Raw genomic sequence first — 15813 nt, forward strand, 5'->3', positions numbered from 1 at the left:
GCGAAGTGGAATGAAAACTGGTGAAGATAAGGGAAAGGGGCCTAAAGAGGGTGAATGGGTCTGTAAATCTCCTGAAAAGGAGGTTTTCTTTGATTTGGAGCACGTGAAGGAAACCTTCATGGAAGAAAAGAAAAGCTTCATTGGGGCTTCTAACTCAGGAAGTCAAGATAAGCAGTTTGAATAAATGGACCCATCCATGCTTACTACATTTTTGGAGACCTGTATGAAGCTTCTATGAGATAGCAAGGCCATAAAGGGATTATAGGAGTTTATCAATAAATGGCTGGTAATACTCCTGAGGGACCGCGCATGGTCAGGAAAATTGGTAAGCATAAGGCAAGAATGGGGCGAGAGATGAGACTCATCGTGCAAATAGGAGAATATGAATTGGACCAAGTTGTTCTGGACCTAGGGTCCAACGCGAATGTTTTTCTTAAACAAACATGAAGGAGAATGGGGAGACTTGCTCTACAGTGGATTCTTATTAAATTGAGGATGGAAAATCAGCAAAAGGTTATTCCCATGGGAAGATTATAGGTATTGATAGTCGATATTGAAGGCATCAGCGTGTCGGCCGGCTTTGAAGTCATAGAGACTGTGGATGGTAGCAATCCCTGCCATGCACTCCTTGGGATCGACTAGGCTATCGACATGAACAAGGGTGATGAATTTGAAGAAGTGAACGATGTCATTTGAAAGAAAACGAAAGTCCATTGTACCACTATGTGGAGAAATTTTCTATACCTACCAGATGGTGGGGTACGCATAAAGACAACTTTGATGGATGGTGCAAATGTAGAATAATGATAAGGGTGTGGTTTGGTCACCCAAAGGTATGATTGACAGAGAAATATGATGGAAGGAGTGATCACGCGACGTCGACTAGTTTGGCGTCGGGGACCACTGGAGCAGTGGGGATGGTTCACTCTTTGTATCCCTAATACGTCACTTTACCAGACGAAGATATGAGTGTGGAGGTGGAAGCTAACAAGGCTACTATTAGCACCCTGAAGAATATTGGGTTGAAATTGGCCACGCTCCCAAGTGAATTCCTTCACACGCTACAAGCAGGTGTGATCACAGAACTTAGGGCCCGAGAGCAGTGCACGCTGAGTGTGATCAATGAGTAGAAGGTTAACAATGAACAGTTGTTCATTGAGAAAACAACAATGATAGACACCTAGAAGAAGGCCCAAGAGAAGAATGAGTGCACCGCAGTGGTGGTAGCAAAAGCATGCATAATCGTTTCGGAACTGCACAGCCCTGAAGAGGTGCCTGTGGAGGCCAAGATTTAGAAGTTGGTTGCAGGTGTGCGCAATCCTCAGGTTGAGATGTCCAAGGTTCAGTTTGAGTTGAACCTCAAGATTACAGAGCTAGAGTTGAGGGAACAACCTTCAACTCCACTAGAGGTTAGAGAACAATGCGAGGCAGTTGTCAAGAATGTAGTCGCTGCAGTAGATTCAGTGGTGGGAAAATGCACTGTGCTCTTCAAGCAATCGATGGAGGTCCTCACGAGTCTATAGGAAGATCCCAAACTGTAGAGGTTGAATACTGAGGCAAGGGAATTACATCAATAGTATGATGAAGCTAGAGTGACAACGCGCACCATTGCCATCACATAAAGATTGGCCAAACTGCAAGAGGCAAAGGAACTGAAAGAACATGTGGAAGAAATTCAATGGAAAGAGGTAGTCCTCAAGGCCAAATTGGGGCCTTGGCTAGATGAGGCCTATGTTCTATCTGCCACCACTGGGGAGAAGTTGGCCAGCCTGTAGACAACACAAAAAAATATCCAGGCAGATAGCACAGGACCAACAACGGAGCAAGTCAAGTAGGTGGCTATGCAGTGTACAACTGAAGTTGCAGTGGTGCAAGTAGAGCTGGGATGTCTTCACAGTAAGATCTCCATGCCAGTAGAGTGAGTCGAGTGCGAGTCACCATATTTGTGTTGGGGGCCTATTGGGACAGAGTCCCTTAGGGTCGATTTTGGGGGTTAAAAGCCCAAGTTTTGGGGCAGAACACCCAAGATTTTGTATGAAAAGTGTAAAGTTTCCACACTTTTTGGTCATGGGGCATGTAGATGTAAAGTGTCAAAAAGGGTTTTCGCCCTTCTATTACGTAAGTTGTGTCATCTTTAGAAGATCTACCCATGGTCTGCGGACCATGGGATTGTATAAAAAGGATAGTCTTAGAAGAGTCTAAGGAAATTTTTGGAGAAGAGGTAGTAATAATGATGAATTTAATGGGTCATTAGTGAAAAGAGTGAAGATTTTTAGAGCAGAAGAAAGGATTTGCAGCTCTGCGCACAGAGGCCTAGGTAGAATTCCGTAGCTATGTGCATGGGACCCTGCAGCTGAGTGCGCAGGGTAGTTAGAGTATGTAAGAAGATCTGAAGTACTAATAAAGAAGATTACTCTGGAAATATCTATGTTTGATCTATTTACTTTTGTTATGAATAAATGCGGTTATGTTATGATGAATAATGGGTTTATGTTCTAATGCTATATTGATGCGCGAATCTATATGTTTTACATTGTTATCTGTACACAAGTAATAATATATGTTTACGTGAAGAAAATATTAATGCATATTGAAGTTATCAAATACTTAAGATGATCCGGGTAAATGCGAAAGTAATAGTAATTACAAAAGTGGGTAAGTGGTTGATTCGCCTAGTTAGGGTCCGCGAACAACAGTCATAGACCTTCATGAAGGTCTATAGGTCGATTAAGAGAAGTATATCGATAATCCCTAAATGGCTTATCGATCTATGCTAAGGTAGAGATAGGGAATAAAACGACATCACTACCATCTCTGGGTGCAAAAACTTGGTTCCAACACCCTCCCATACTGATTCGGGTGAGACTTTAGTTCGTACTCCGTGGATTGATGTCGAAAGGGCCAATAGTGTAGGGATTTGTTTGACTAAATTAACGTTGAACCCATGTCAGGGCCCCCTAAGCCAACAATGGAGTTCTAGGTAGTGTCTTAGGTCTTGGACCTAAAAAAGTGGCACATAATCTGCGATTACTGGCATAAAACTATTTGGAAAAGTCTCTAGGCACAAGCATTCCTTAGTGTGGGAGTGACTGGAGGTTCCCAATTGCATGCATACCCATGTCAAGGGAGCGATTGAGGATTTAATGAAAAAGGAATGTCAGTTTGTCTCAGGGGCTAGTCACCTAGATCAGTTGGATGGCTCCTAGGGGTTCTGTTGCATGTGTAGAAGGTCCGATTGGTTGTGGTCCATCGGTTCCACTTCCTTAAATGAGACACAAGGAGTTGAATAATATCATAGTAACTCTTCATCACATGTTTATCCTGGTTGGCCGGTTTATTGGGTAGATGTGGCACGAGAGTGTTACACTGTCCAGGTCCAATTCATGCTAGGAAATGAATTGTGAGCCGATTTTGCATCCTGTAGGTAGGTAGACATGTAAAATCTAGATTTCATTCCCTTGGGAGGATTTTTGGCATTAGCTACATGGATATTTAGCTATTGAGGCAACAAGTATTAGCAGTTGAATGGTTCTCCTCCATTCACAATATGATTTAACAATAATTCCCACCCTTTGAGGAAGGTTTTAGTACTCTATTGACCATAGATCCTGCAACATAGAAATATCAAGTACTAGTAAGCCTTTCTGAGAGATTTTGTATTGTAGTTATTGGTGGTTGTCTGATGGAACTTTGTTGGTTCTTCACCGAACCTTTGACAACCTCATTTGTGCTCAAGTAGCTGGTGGCTACATAGAAGTAAGAATTCGTGAGTGATTCGGTATTTGGAAAATGATACATGAGATGGTAGTTCAGTGCTATAAAAGAGGCAAGCCTTTGTCCAATGACATTGCTAAGAGTCATAGTCTTGGAATATGTATGAGATATTATCCAGCTAACAATGTATATACATGGGAAATCTAGGTACCTGCATGAAATATTATGTAACACTGACCTTTGGACATTGATCTACACCTACTAGTATTCAAGATCTGCTTTGAATCTTCTTGCTGGAAATGCCTCATTCACTATTTTCCATGTGATGTTTGACTCCTTCTCTATAAGAAATTGAGTATTTAAGAAAACTGGAAAGTTCACTAGAGTACTCTCAACTGCCTCCCCAGTGCTTCTTTTTGTGGTGTCCTTTCAGGCAGATGTCTAAGGGCCATGATATCAGTGACTAATGAAAAGAAGTTCTCAACAACTCCAATACTTGTAGGAGGAAAATTCTCGCATGGAAAACATGAATTAGCTTCAGTAAAATGACTCACAAAGTAATATCAAGGCATAAATTACAAGAATGAGGGGAAAAATTGTGTAATTCCTAAACTGGGGGAAGGGAATGGTTGCAAGAACTATGCATTGTGTAGTCTTAGCAACCTTGGGAGCACCTTGAGACTTGAGACTGTGCATTGTGCAGTCTTAGTGGCCAAGGGTGAGGCGTGAGCCATAGAACTATAGAATGCATAGTTGGGAAAGCTAGGGACTTCACATTGCACTGTATTAGAAGCCAATCATGAGGCTTGATCCTTGGACTTGTGCAATTCCCAGTTGAGAAAGACAACTACTAACCAAGTGAAGGGAAGATATGCCCAAAAAGAGGATGGGAAAGTGGTAGATTTGAGTGATAGTGAAAGTTAGAGTGTATACCTAGCTAAGGAAAGATATATTAGTAAAGGTCAAGTGCAAAATATCAACATGAAGAAGGAAGAAAAAACATGCACAGGGAGTCGTCGAAACAACGACCACTAATGGGAAAAAACAAGAAAGTTGATGCGACACTGATAAAAAGGTGAATGACAGACTGAACCAACACTTGTACAAGATAATATAATTTAAAATGCCAGTAACCATGAAAATAAAAAATAAAAATAACACTCATAGAAGCCAAATGATAAAAAGTGACAAAAAATGACAAAAACAAAACCCACCCAGAAAAGCGCCACAAACTCCACTGAAGGCTCCTTCATGTCCAAGGGAAGGCTAGAGCTCCAAGATCAAATGTGTAAATGAGCTAAAGGGGCATCTATTTTATAGATCTGGCCTTGTTATGGTTTATGACATGCATGCCTAAAATCAAGGAAAAAACAACACTTGGAGAAAGTAAAAAAAGAAAACAACTTGTGTCATCCTTCGGGAAACTAATTATCCACTCCCTATTTTGTAGGGATTGAATTTTTGTTTTTTCTTTTTTCTTTTCCAAGAAGTTGGCCATTCACATTGTGAAAAAGGTTTTTGCAATTCCCAACCACAAGGGATTGAGAAACTCCTTGACTCAATGAATTATGCAAGTTCTGATCCTAAGGGAAGCTTTGCGCAATTTGTGAACGCAAGGCTAGGATGTCTCCTAGAATTGTGTAGTTTTGGAGCTCAAGGATGATTGCCTATCTAGATTCTCAAGGGTGACCTACCTTCCAAGATTCCACAGTTGCTGGGGGGAACAACAATTCTAAAAATTTAAGTCAAGAGATAGCTTGTGTTGGAATGTTTCAAACCAGATAAAAAAAACACATCACAAGAACAACATGAAAACATAATTCCTTACCATAGCCTGAATACTTGGTGATAGTGAATGATAAGCTATTGTGGACAGAAGGGAGGCTCCAAAATCAAAGCATGGGAAAAAGTTTGGAGGGTGGTTGTAGCAGCTATACCACTTGGAGACACACGGGTAGAACTCTAGCTCTTTGTATGGGTCTTTCTTTATGTAAAATATCTCTAACTCTTTAGGAAATATTTTTCAGTTCTTTGATTAGAATAAATTCTTTACTTAGCTTACGTAAAGGATATAGTCCTTACCATTACTTCATTGTCATCACACTAACAAAGACAAGTCAAACTCAGTTATTTCGATTAGGGATGGGAAGTATATAGATGCGCAAGTGAAGCCTGATTGTCAAAGTATTGATTTTCATCTCTAATGTTTCTCCACTGCCAGCAGGCCTAGACAACACCCCAAAGGAGCCACTTCAGGAACAAAAACGTTGATTCACTTCTAGCAAGCCTGAATATTACCGAAACAAAGTTTCTTGCTTCACCTCTCTCCAGAAGAAGCCTTTCTCTTCTTTCACCTTTTATTATTATTTCCATTTTTTTTCCAAATAATTGTGCATAGGAACTTATTGATTTAATGAGGTGAAAGAGGGATCTCAAATTACTGAGAGTAGTAGATTTTGTCACTTTAGAGAAGGATGTTTATACACCTCTGAAATATAGTTCACTTTTTAAAGTTTCCTCCCCTCCTCACTCTACTGGACTTCATTGACAAGAAGAAACCAAACAGTTATAAAACTGATTAGAGTAGTTGATACTAGTTATATACTAGGCATCATGTTTCCAATATGGTTTTATTCGAAAAGAATTTATTTTACATCATGGTATCATTGACTAAAAGGTGCAAGATCCATGTAAAGAGAGGGAATAAACAAATAACCAAGCATTGACAATAGCAAAATTTCCTCTCAAACTTCACTATGCTTTCTTTAGAAACTAAACATGATCTCATGCAAAAGATATCCTACAATGAAAGGAAATAAAAGAGTAGGGAGGAAAGTAAATCACATCAAAGCAAAACAAAGAAACAAATAAAATACTCCTACTCCAAAACTAACCAAGAATAGGCTAGGCTTACATAAAATTAAACTTCCAGTGCAACCACCGATGCCTAAGCTAACCTATATAGGTTGGGGAATCCATATTAAGAAAGATATTCAAGGATAAAATTAGATAAGAAAGATAAATTGATACATGCCCTAACATTCAGAGAGTTAAAACACTCGTAGAAAAATAAAACAAAAAATCACACGCAAAGCATTCCACGGACGTATGATGGTTTTATTACACATCGAAATAAGGTGACATGTAAGAGAATCCTTTATAACTTCTAAATTTTGTAAAATTAAAGAAAGTGAAAAAATTACGTTTCATGGAAAAGCTTTATAGGTATGATTCCTACAATGATTGAGTGATAACATCGTGCAAAACAAATGGAGGGGGAGGATATTGTTGAAAGGATGTATTTTCAATTGTCGCAATCTAATGATGGTGATCCTTAAAAGATAAAGCACTATTTTGACCATGATTGGAACTGGCCTCAAGACTGCGAGGACCTAACATAACCATCAACTCATGCTTAAGTGCCTCGACATTTTGCAGTAGTCCGAAGACATAAAAAGGTAGATCATTGAAAATCGATGGCTTAGAAAGATCAATAGTAGAAAAATTGGAGTTGTGACTAGATGAAATGATGAATAGATAACAACAACCATGATCAGAAAGTTCAACATTGAAAACAAAGGCATCTTCTTGATACGATTAATCGTAGAGAGGGGAAGATTTAAAACAAGAATTTTCACCCTCTTCTTCAAAATGATCAGATGACGGATTTGAGGGATCCAGAAAAGAAGATTCTTCCTCTCCATGTTTAGATGTAAAACTAACATTCCACGACTTTTGATTGTGATAAGAATTAACATCATTAGAAACTATTCCTATGAAATATTTAACAAGTATGAGAAAATTGTGGAAGATGCTAGGATAATTAAGGAGAAGTGAAAAAGGAGAAATATCAAATTGTAATGTAGATTCTTGTTAAAGAAAAAGCCCCACACATAGTCATCGTAAATTATAACGCAAGTTGTTTGGTCAACACTAACTCCATCTAAGTCTGATCCTAATTAACATCGAAATAAACCATTGGGACTGGTGAGCATAATAAATCACAATTGGGGGACCAAAGGAACTAGCAGATGGAGGGTGAGGAGAAATGACATCATAAGAAAAATCAGATTCGCAGGTGAAACATGCATCTAAATTTTGAATATGTGAGGTGGGAGAATATGGTGGGATATCAATGGATGGAATCTTAAGTTCTCCAACGTCAACCTATGTAAATAGAGATGTTTGATGAGAGGAATATGAAGAGTAACTTGGAACAACAACTTCCTTCATCATAGATCTAGGAGCTCCATAACTACTATATGTTGGGATAATTTTGAAAGATTCATATTCTTTTGGATTCATTGAAATATGAATAAGATTTCAAACTTCTCTCTCATTAAATCAATATCATCTTCAGAAAATTCAAAATAGAAATGAACAAAGCGATCCTGAAAATCATTAAGAGATTCATCAGGTGCTTTTATTAAATGCATGATTTAATTAAAACTATATTTATAATCATACATGTTAAAGGCACAGTAGAGATATTTGACAATATGTTCGAAATAGTGTATAGAAGTGGTTGGCAATGTGTAACACCATTCCTTAACGTGTGCTTTGAATGTGAGAATGAACAACTTGCAAGCGATATCCTCATAGTGAATATTGTGTCGAGTGTAAAATTCAAGAAAGTGAGTGATATGCTCGAGAATGGTGTTAGGCAGATAAATCTGTCTTGCTAATAGGAGTGATATCCCTAGATCCTAGACAGAAACTAGAAACAAATAGACAATCAAGCTAATTCCTCCCCTGAACCTATCTTTTCTTGAATCATAAGCTAACAAGGTGAGATATGGAAATTCATACCTTATGATGACATGCTTGGTGAAGATCCATTTTTGTGCTTCAGTGCAACTCCTCCATGCTTGAACCTAGACCTGTAGACATGGAAAAAACAAAGGATCAAAGACATATGTAGCATAAATGGTTCAATAATTCAAACTAGTGATCAAGGAGACTAGTAACAGACATCATTCCAATGAAAAAATATAAATAAAATAATTCCAATGGAAAAATATAAATAACATAAAACATCCATGAAATTGATCAATTAATCCATTAAAAAATGAAGTGAGAAGAAATGCGTCTTCGTATTAATTTCATAAACCTAAAAGAGCTACAAACCCTGTGCCTTGATGTTGTGAAGCTCCTCCCATTGATCTCAATCCTCTCCAAGAATGATAAGTTCTCTAACTTGATTACTCCAGCATAAACTTACTCTTAGCAACCTCCCTCAATCCCCCAATAAATGGCTTGATTGATAGGCCAAAAGGAAGTAGTTTGAGATCCTTAGTCCAAGGACGAGATCGACGAAAAGAGGGATGAGGGCTCCTTGAAGAATGGGAATTAGTTCCATAAAAAATGAGGTTAAGCTTGAATAAACACGAGTTCAAGGCTTTCTGTTGGGAATTATTCACCCAAAAATGCTTCTAGGTCTCACTTTTTATTTTTACTTTTTATTGATTGACATGCACAGTTTTTGTTCAGATATAGAGCGTAGTTTTGCATAGTTTATAGTGGAAGAAATTGCACATGTGTGGCTTTTTTTTAGGAAAACTGCACAGATGCTCAAAGCAGGGTTTTGTACCAATAGATCTAGAAATTCCACTTTATTCAAGGTATATAAGTTGTTGACTTTTAAGGGAATGCTTCATGACACTTAGATGGATAGTGAGAGATCCAATTTTGATGATCATTTTTCATGGTGAAAAAATGAAGTGTAACAGATTTCCCCCTAAAGTGCGAAGTAAAAAAGGTTTGAAGATTGAAGTACTTTATCATGTCAAGGGTTGGATCATAGATCATGGTTGGAAACATGCAATAATCAATCAAGGAGCAAAATGCAATATAATAATCATCACTGAGGTAGGCATTCCCATACTCAGAACATAAAGTCTTAAAGCACAGTACGAAAATACATCATGTCAAAGTAGATATAGGATGGATGTTGTTGGTGCCTTGTTTTGTCCCCAATTTTACCACTTATCACCTCCATTTTTGCCCACTTTTGTCAAAGGAAGTACCCCTTCACCTACCTTTCCATCACCATCACTGTCCTAAACCCTGCTAAAACCCTCACATGAGGTAAATGCATTACATTAGTGTCATTTTTCTATTTTTGGTTAAGTTTGAGTTATATTCCTAATAAGCTGACTAATCATTATGGGTTAAGTATGAATATTTGCAGCAGTATGGATAGGTCAGCTAAAGATGGAGGGAATGCTTGTCAATAGTATTACTTTGTCATTTCTGTACTCAACAGCTCAATCTATGATCTGTACTCAAAATCATGGAGGCCTAGTAGACTCTTTCCATTACTTCGTAATTATAGAAGATCGAATACCACAACTAAAGATTTTGACCCAGCCCGAGCTCGATGTCTTCCACAAAAAATATTCTCCATATCTTCATCGAAACAGGACCATGCTAATGTTGGCATTTGTTGGAACGCGTTGTGCCAAGGAGAGAAAAATCATTCAAGAAATCGAATCTCAAGTTTGATTTAGTAAATTCGCTAAGTTTTCCATGTATGGGTTTATTGCCATTCTGAATATGAATCATTGCCTATAAAGGCCAGTACTGTAATGAATTAGAACGAGTTATTGGTGCAAGTTATTAAGTTATCAAGTTACTATTCAAACATCGTTATTTGTAATTGAAGACTCTGTTCTGGTTAATACCATGGCTATGCTTTGAGCCAAATCATTCTGAGTTATGGTTTATTGTGAGTCCTTAATTTGAATGTTTTAAATCTTTCTTTTACTACAAGTCATTTAAATCTTACCCAGGTGTGGCAGGGCCCACCATCATCTGGGAACAAGCTTCACTATTAGTTCGTAGGTGTATCATTGTGTGATAGCTCATTACATTCATTTTCTATCCAGTTATTGTGTGAATTCACTAAGGTTTCTTGTGCAAATGTGTGAGATATTCCATTTGATTTTGGATTGATCATAATCGTTACAACCTCACATTCATTGATAGATAACACAATCAAGAATTTTGAGTGCATAGACTACCATTTTTCATATAGACCATGTGTAAATCTTCAACACAGAGCTATGCTCTTTTCCTCATAAAAAATGAGTTCGTTTTAATCACCATCAAAATATTATTTGATGAGAACGTGACTTGAATTATAACAATTGCACACACTATTTCATAGGACATACTGAGGATTTTGAATGATTTTCTTCTTGAATGCATCGAATAGTTAACTTATGATCTGTTTGATGAATGAAATTTCAGTTTGATACTAATCAGAATCATGTTTGGTGAAGGATAGGGTTGTGTTTACATTGCAAAATGGGTGTGCTTAAAGTAATGTGATTCTATTCTAGATTGTGCATTTAATATCAAAATATGATTGTTGTGTGAGTATTCATTTTCTAGTACTCATAAGCTAAAGTAGTTTAACAGTGTGAACCAAGGCCATTAGTTAATTATGTGATTTTAATTAAGAAAAGTGATTTCATTTTCATGACAAAATTCACAGTGATATTCAAGGTTGAGAAATGTTAATTAGGGTGTGTGATCTCTTTCTATCAGTATGAGTGATATGAACAAGGTGTGATTGAGTCAAGTAGAATAGTTTCATTTAAAAGGCATTGTGTCATTCCAGGTAGTTTTATGATTTTTTTCTAGGGTTGAAGTAAATAGTGAGACAATTAGGTTTTCATTTTGGCATTAATTCAAAGTGTGCAATTCATGTCCAGTATTCCAATTTCATTTAGGATTGGGTGAGGACTAGACTAAAATCAGAGTGGTATGGTTTGGTAAACTAAGTGAATTGATTTCCTTTTACCTCTATTTAGAATTCTTCGTCTGCAAATAAAATGAGTGCTAGTCGATAGAAGTTTGTTTATCATTCTGTACTGAAGCGACCATCGTCAAGGAATTTATATATGCTCTAATCATAAGCTAAATCAAAAGTGTAGTACAAGTTATGTTTACAAGTCCGGGTTGACAATTAAATATCAGGAGATTTAATCACTAATTAAAACTCTCAACATTTTGGCGTCGTTGACGGGGAGTTGTATTTCGGTTCAAGTCAGATTATTATTACAGAGTTTCAAGGGTATTATAGGTAGTCAAAGAGTGGAGAAAGTATGGCAAGATGTGAGTGAAGAGCCACGCATCCACTATTCTGGGGTTGCTCCAAACTCTGATCATCTTTGCTTATCTTTGAAATTATATTTCCTTTTCTTTATGTGTAGAAGTAGAAGTAGGCCTAGGTATAGTCAAGCTAGATTTATTGCTAGTTCAAAATTTCCTACAAATTTTGGTTCAACAATGTTAAAATTGGCAACCAGGGCAAAACTTCATGTGGTTCATCTTATTCATGGCTAATAATATTTTTATCAGATTCCTCTCGTCGAGAGGTGTAGGATTGATATAAAGATCATCCAATTCCGATAAGTATTCATGGAGATATGAATTTATTTTGATTATAGAATTATTATCAAGCCGACCTACAACTCATGTAGGCTCAGAAGCCCAACAGTCGCATCTATTCACCCAGCAACTGCAAAAGTAAAGATTGACTTGCGTGGCCTAGAAAATATCCTCATCTGAACTGCATTGTAGGTTCATCTGAACCTCCTCTGGAAGCTGAAACTTTTGGTGGTGGAATGAAGTCAATCCGACGGTCGGTTTGTGAGATATGGTCTGCCCTAATTTGATAATGAAGCCGTTAATGCTAATGCTACTGATCTAGGGTTTGCTACTGCTGATATGAATCAGATTTATTGTACTATTTCTCTCTGCTGAATTATTGAAGATAAAAGAAGATTTGATCAAAGGGTTTCCCCACACATTGTGGGTTTGTCCCTAGCTAGCCGCCACATCTTGTGTCTCTTGTCTTGGCTTGTTTTCTGTCGATCGTTTAATGTTCTATCTGCACTTTACTTTATGTACATGTGATTGCTAATCGGTGGAATATAATAAGAAAAAGAAGTAAACTGTTATAAGCATAGAACATACCATAACTTAACATGGTATCAGAGCCGAGGTGAAGACAAAGCCCGAGCAAGAGCAAGAGCAATCATTGAAGAGAAGATTGGCAAGGCTATCCTAAAATAACTATGGGGTCCTCAACACTCTTTCCTGCCGAAGACAAGCTCCGTGAGAAAGCTAACTATCATGGACGGAAGATGTCTATCGATCTAACCCTTGAAGATCAAGGAGTGCTGGACCATGTAAGAGGCAATATTGTTGAGCCTTCATCAAATGCATCTGCTGCTGCCTGGAACAAATTGAAAAATGGAGAAGTCAAAACAAAGAAGATCATCTGGGACTCTATCAACAAGTGCTTGGTGGCCTACATCTCTGATCTAGACACCTCCAAGGAAATCTACGACAGACTGGTGAGTTTATTTAAAGTTAATGATGCAAATCAAGTTGTGTTTCTTAGAAATAAGTTGAGGGAAATCAAGAAGGGTAAAGATGAAAGTATGCAAGCATACTTCTTAAGAATCACCGAGATCGAGAACGATCTCCTATCTATTGGGGAAACCATTACTGACAGAGAAATGGCACTCACAACTCTCGGAGGATTACCATCTGAATGGTATGTGCTCAGGACTACTCTTCTGAACAATAATGTAATTCCTAGTTTCGAGGAATTAATGGCTAGATGCATTCAAGAACAAACAAGGGTAGAAGAGCAGGAAATGCCCTTGCCTAAAGGTCCTCCTGCTGTTTTTTTCTTCTCATGCAAAGAAAAGAAATAATTCCGAGACTAAATCAAAAGGAAAGGCTGGACCTAAGGCTAGAAGAAAATGACGATGTTACATTTGTGGTAAAGCAAGTCACTATGTATGAGGTCATGAGCATCATGGTAAATGAGATCATGGACATAAAGGGCAACATGAGATCATGGACATATAGGATAGCATGATGATGATGCACACTAGTTTGAGCAGCATTATGATGGATAAAATCATGGACATGGGCAGCATCATGATAATCATGATTAGAGAAGCATGGTACAGTATGCAGTGGTGCAACTCGAAATCCCTCTGATGGCAATCAAAGGAATGACAAATTCAACAGCAAAGGTAAGAGGAGAGCTGGGAATCAAGGAAGAGGACAAGCATTCAAGAAGGCTAGAAATTCCAGGATGTATGAAATGCACCTAACCTCAAAAAGAACCTATTGTCCATCTCGGCAACGGAAGACAAAGGCTACAATGTAACCTTCAGCGATGGCAAGGTACGTATACGGAAAAATAATGTTAAATATGCCTTTACACTTGGGTTTAGTTTTGATTCATTTTATCATGTCGATGGAAGTCTATTAGGTGTCATGTCTTATGACACATCTCTTCAGTCCGAACTTTGGCATCGGAGGTTTACCCACCTTCATTACAAAGCTCTACCCGATGTAAGACAGATGGTAACAGGGATGTTCGAATTCCAAGTAGAGAAAGAAGGTGTATGTCTGGGATGTGCCAAAGGAAAGCTCAAAAGGGGACCATTCCCCTCAAGCCAAAGCAAGACCTCCGATATATTACAATTGGTTTACTCAGGCATACCTGAGGTTGGCATTAAGAGGGAGACTACTACACCACATACTCCTGAGCAGAATGGTGTGGTGGGAAGGAAGAACCACACGATGTTGGAAGCTGTCCGGGCCATGCTACATGATCAAAGACTTCCAAAGTTTCTATGGGCTGAAACTACAATCACCGTCGTATATGTACAAAATTGATGCCCTCATCAAGCATTGGGTTCCAAGACTCCTAAAGAAAAGTTCACCGCAAGGTGAACAATCTTTCGGCTTTGAGGAGCTCTCAAGAAGCCAACACCAAGGAACTGAAAGAAAAGGATGATGAATCAACGCCTGATGTAGAAGAACCCATGGATCTGATTGATTCTCATCCACATGAGCCTTCCTCTTCTAGGAAGAGGCCTTCATGGCTTAGGGGGATACTTGATGATGCTAAAGGACATGCTGCACCCTGAGGAACCTTCTGTCAAAGTAAGAAACTTAATAGGTATCAAGGATACCTGACCATCATGAGCACGATCATACAAAATGAGCCTTCGTCGTTCTCAGATGTCGTCAAGCATCAAGTATGGAAGGATGCTATGACCGTAGAATATGAGTCTATTATGGAGAATGATGTCTGGGAAGTAGTTCCCAGACCCTGGACAAGACAATTGTTACTTCAAAATGGCTTTACAAGATAAGGCATGTGGTAGATGGAAGCACGGAAAAGTATAAGGCTCGTTTTGTTGCTCGAGGTTTCTCCCAAAAGGAAGGTATAGACTATGATGAGATATTTGCACCTATTGCCAGATATACGACCATCCGCTCGATCATAGCCCTTGCCGCTTCACAAGGATGGAACCTACATCAGATGGATGTCAAGACTGCGTTCTTGCATGGCTCGATCAAAGAAGAGGTCTACGTGGAGCAACCCAAAGGATTTGAGATTTATGATCGAAAATCTCATGGATGCAGGTTGAAGAAAGCTCTCTATGGGCTGAAGCAAGCACCCCGAGCATGGTATGAGAGGATCGATAGCTACTTGATGAAGCTGGGATTCACTAGGAGTGAAGCCGATCCTAACCTTTACTTTAAGGTTGAAGATGACAAGCCTCTCATACTGGTATTATATGTGGATGACCTCTTTATAACAGGTGCAGACCCTCTCATTCACAAATGTAAGAGGGAGCTGGCCTCTAAATTTGAAATGAAGGACCAAGGACATGAAGTGTGGCAGAAGCTAAGGGAAATTTTCCTATCTCAAGGAAAATATGTGGTAAATATATTGGAAAGATTCAGTATGATGGATTGCAAGGCTGTGACTACCTCGAGGATCTTAACTTTTAGAAGTTATATGGTAGTGATGTCGGACCAGACTTGGGAAATGCCTCTGAGTTTCAAAAAACTCATTCGCATTGATGTTCTTGGTGAACCTCCATCCGAACATATGTTTTGCAGTTAGCATTGTGAGCTCATATTTGTTTGAGCCTCACTGGATTGATGCCAAGAATCTTCTGAGATGTCTTCAGGACACAATCTCTCATGGATTAAGATACACTGCCGGAGATGTGAGACTACTTGGATATACTGATGTTGATTGAGCAG

The 15813-nt window shown here is 38.5% G+C and overlaps 1 long non-coding RNA gene across 1 annotated transcript in view; it reads right to left on the bottom strand.

Annotated features, from left to right (window-relative positions):
• Positions 1–8524: 8524 nt before the first annotated feature.
• The window catches only part of LOC149179226 (uncharacterized), a 229926-nt gene continuing 222637 nt past the window's right edge, over positions 8525–15813 (bottom strand). Inside the window, exon 3 of the long non-coding RNA XR_016258452.1 lies at positions 8525–8594. This is a non-coding gene — a long non-coding RNA (uncharacterized LOC149179226). The remainder of the gene's footprint in view (positions 8595–15813) is intronic.

This window comes from Pinus tabuliformis, chromosome 4_1, assembly GCF_031772625.1.
Source record: "Pinus tabuliformis cultivar Carrire ecotype Pingquan chromosome 4_1, CPIR1, whole genome shotgun sequence".
In the NCBI taxonomy this organism is placed as follows: Eukaryota; Viridiplantae; Streptophyta; class Pinopsida; order Pinales; family Pinaceae; genus Pinus; species Pinus tabuliformis.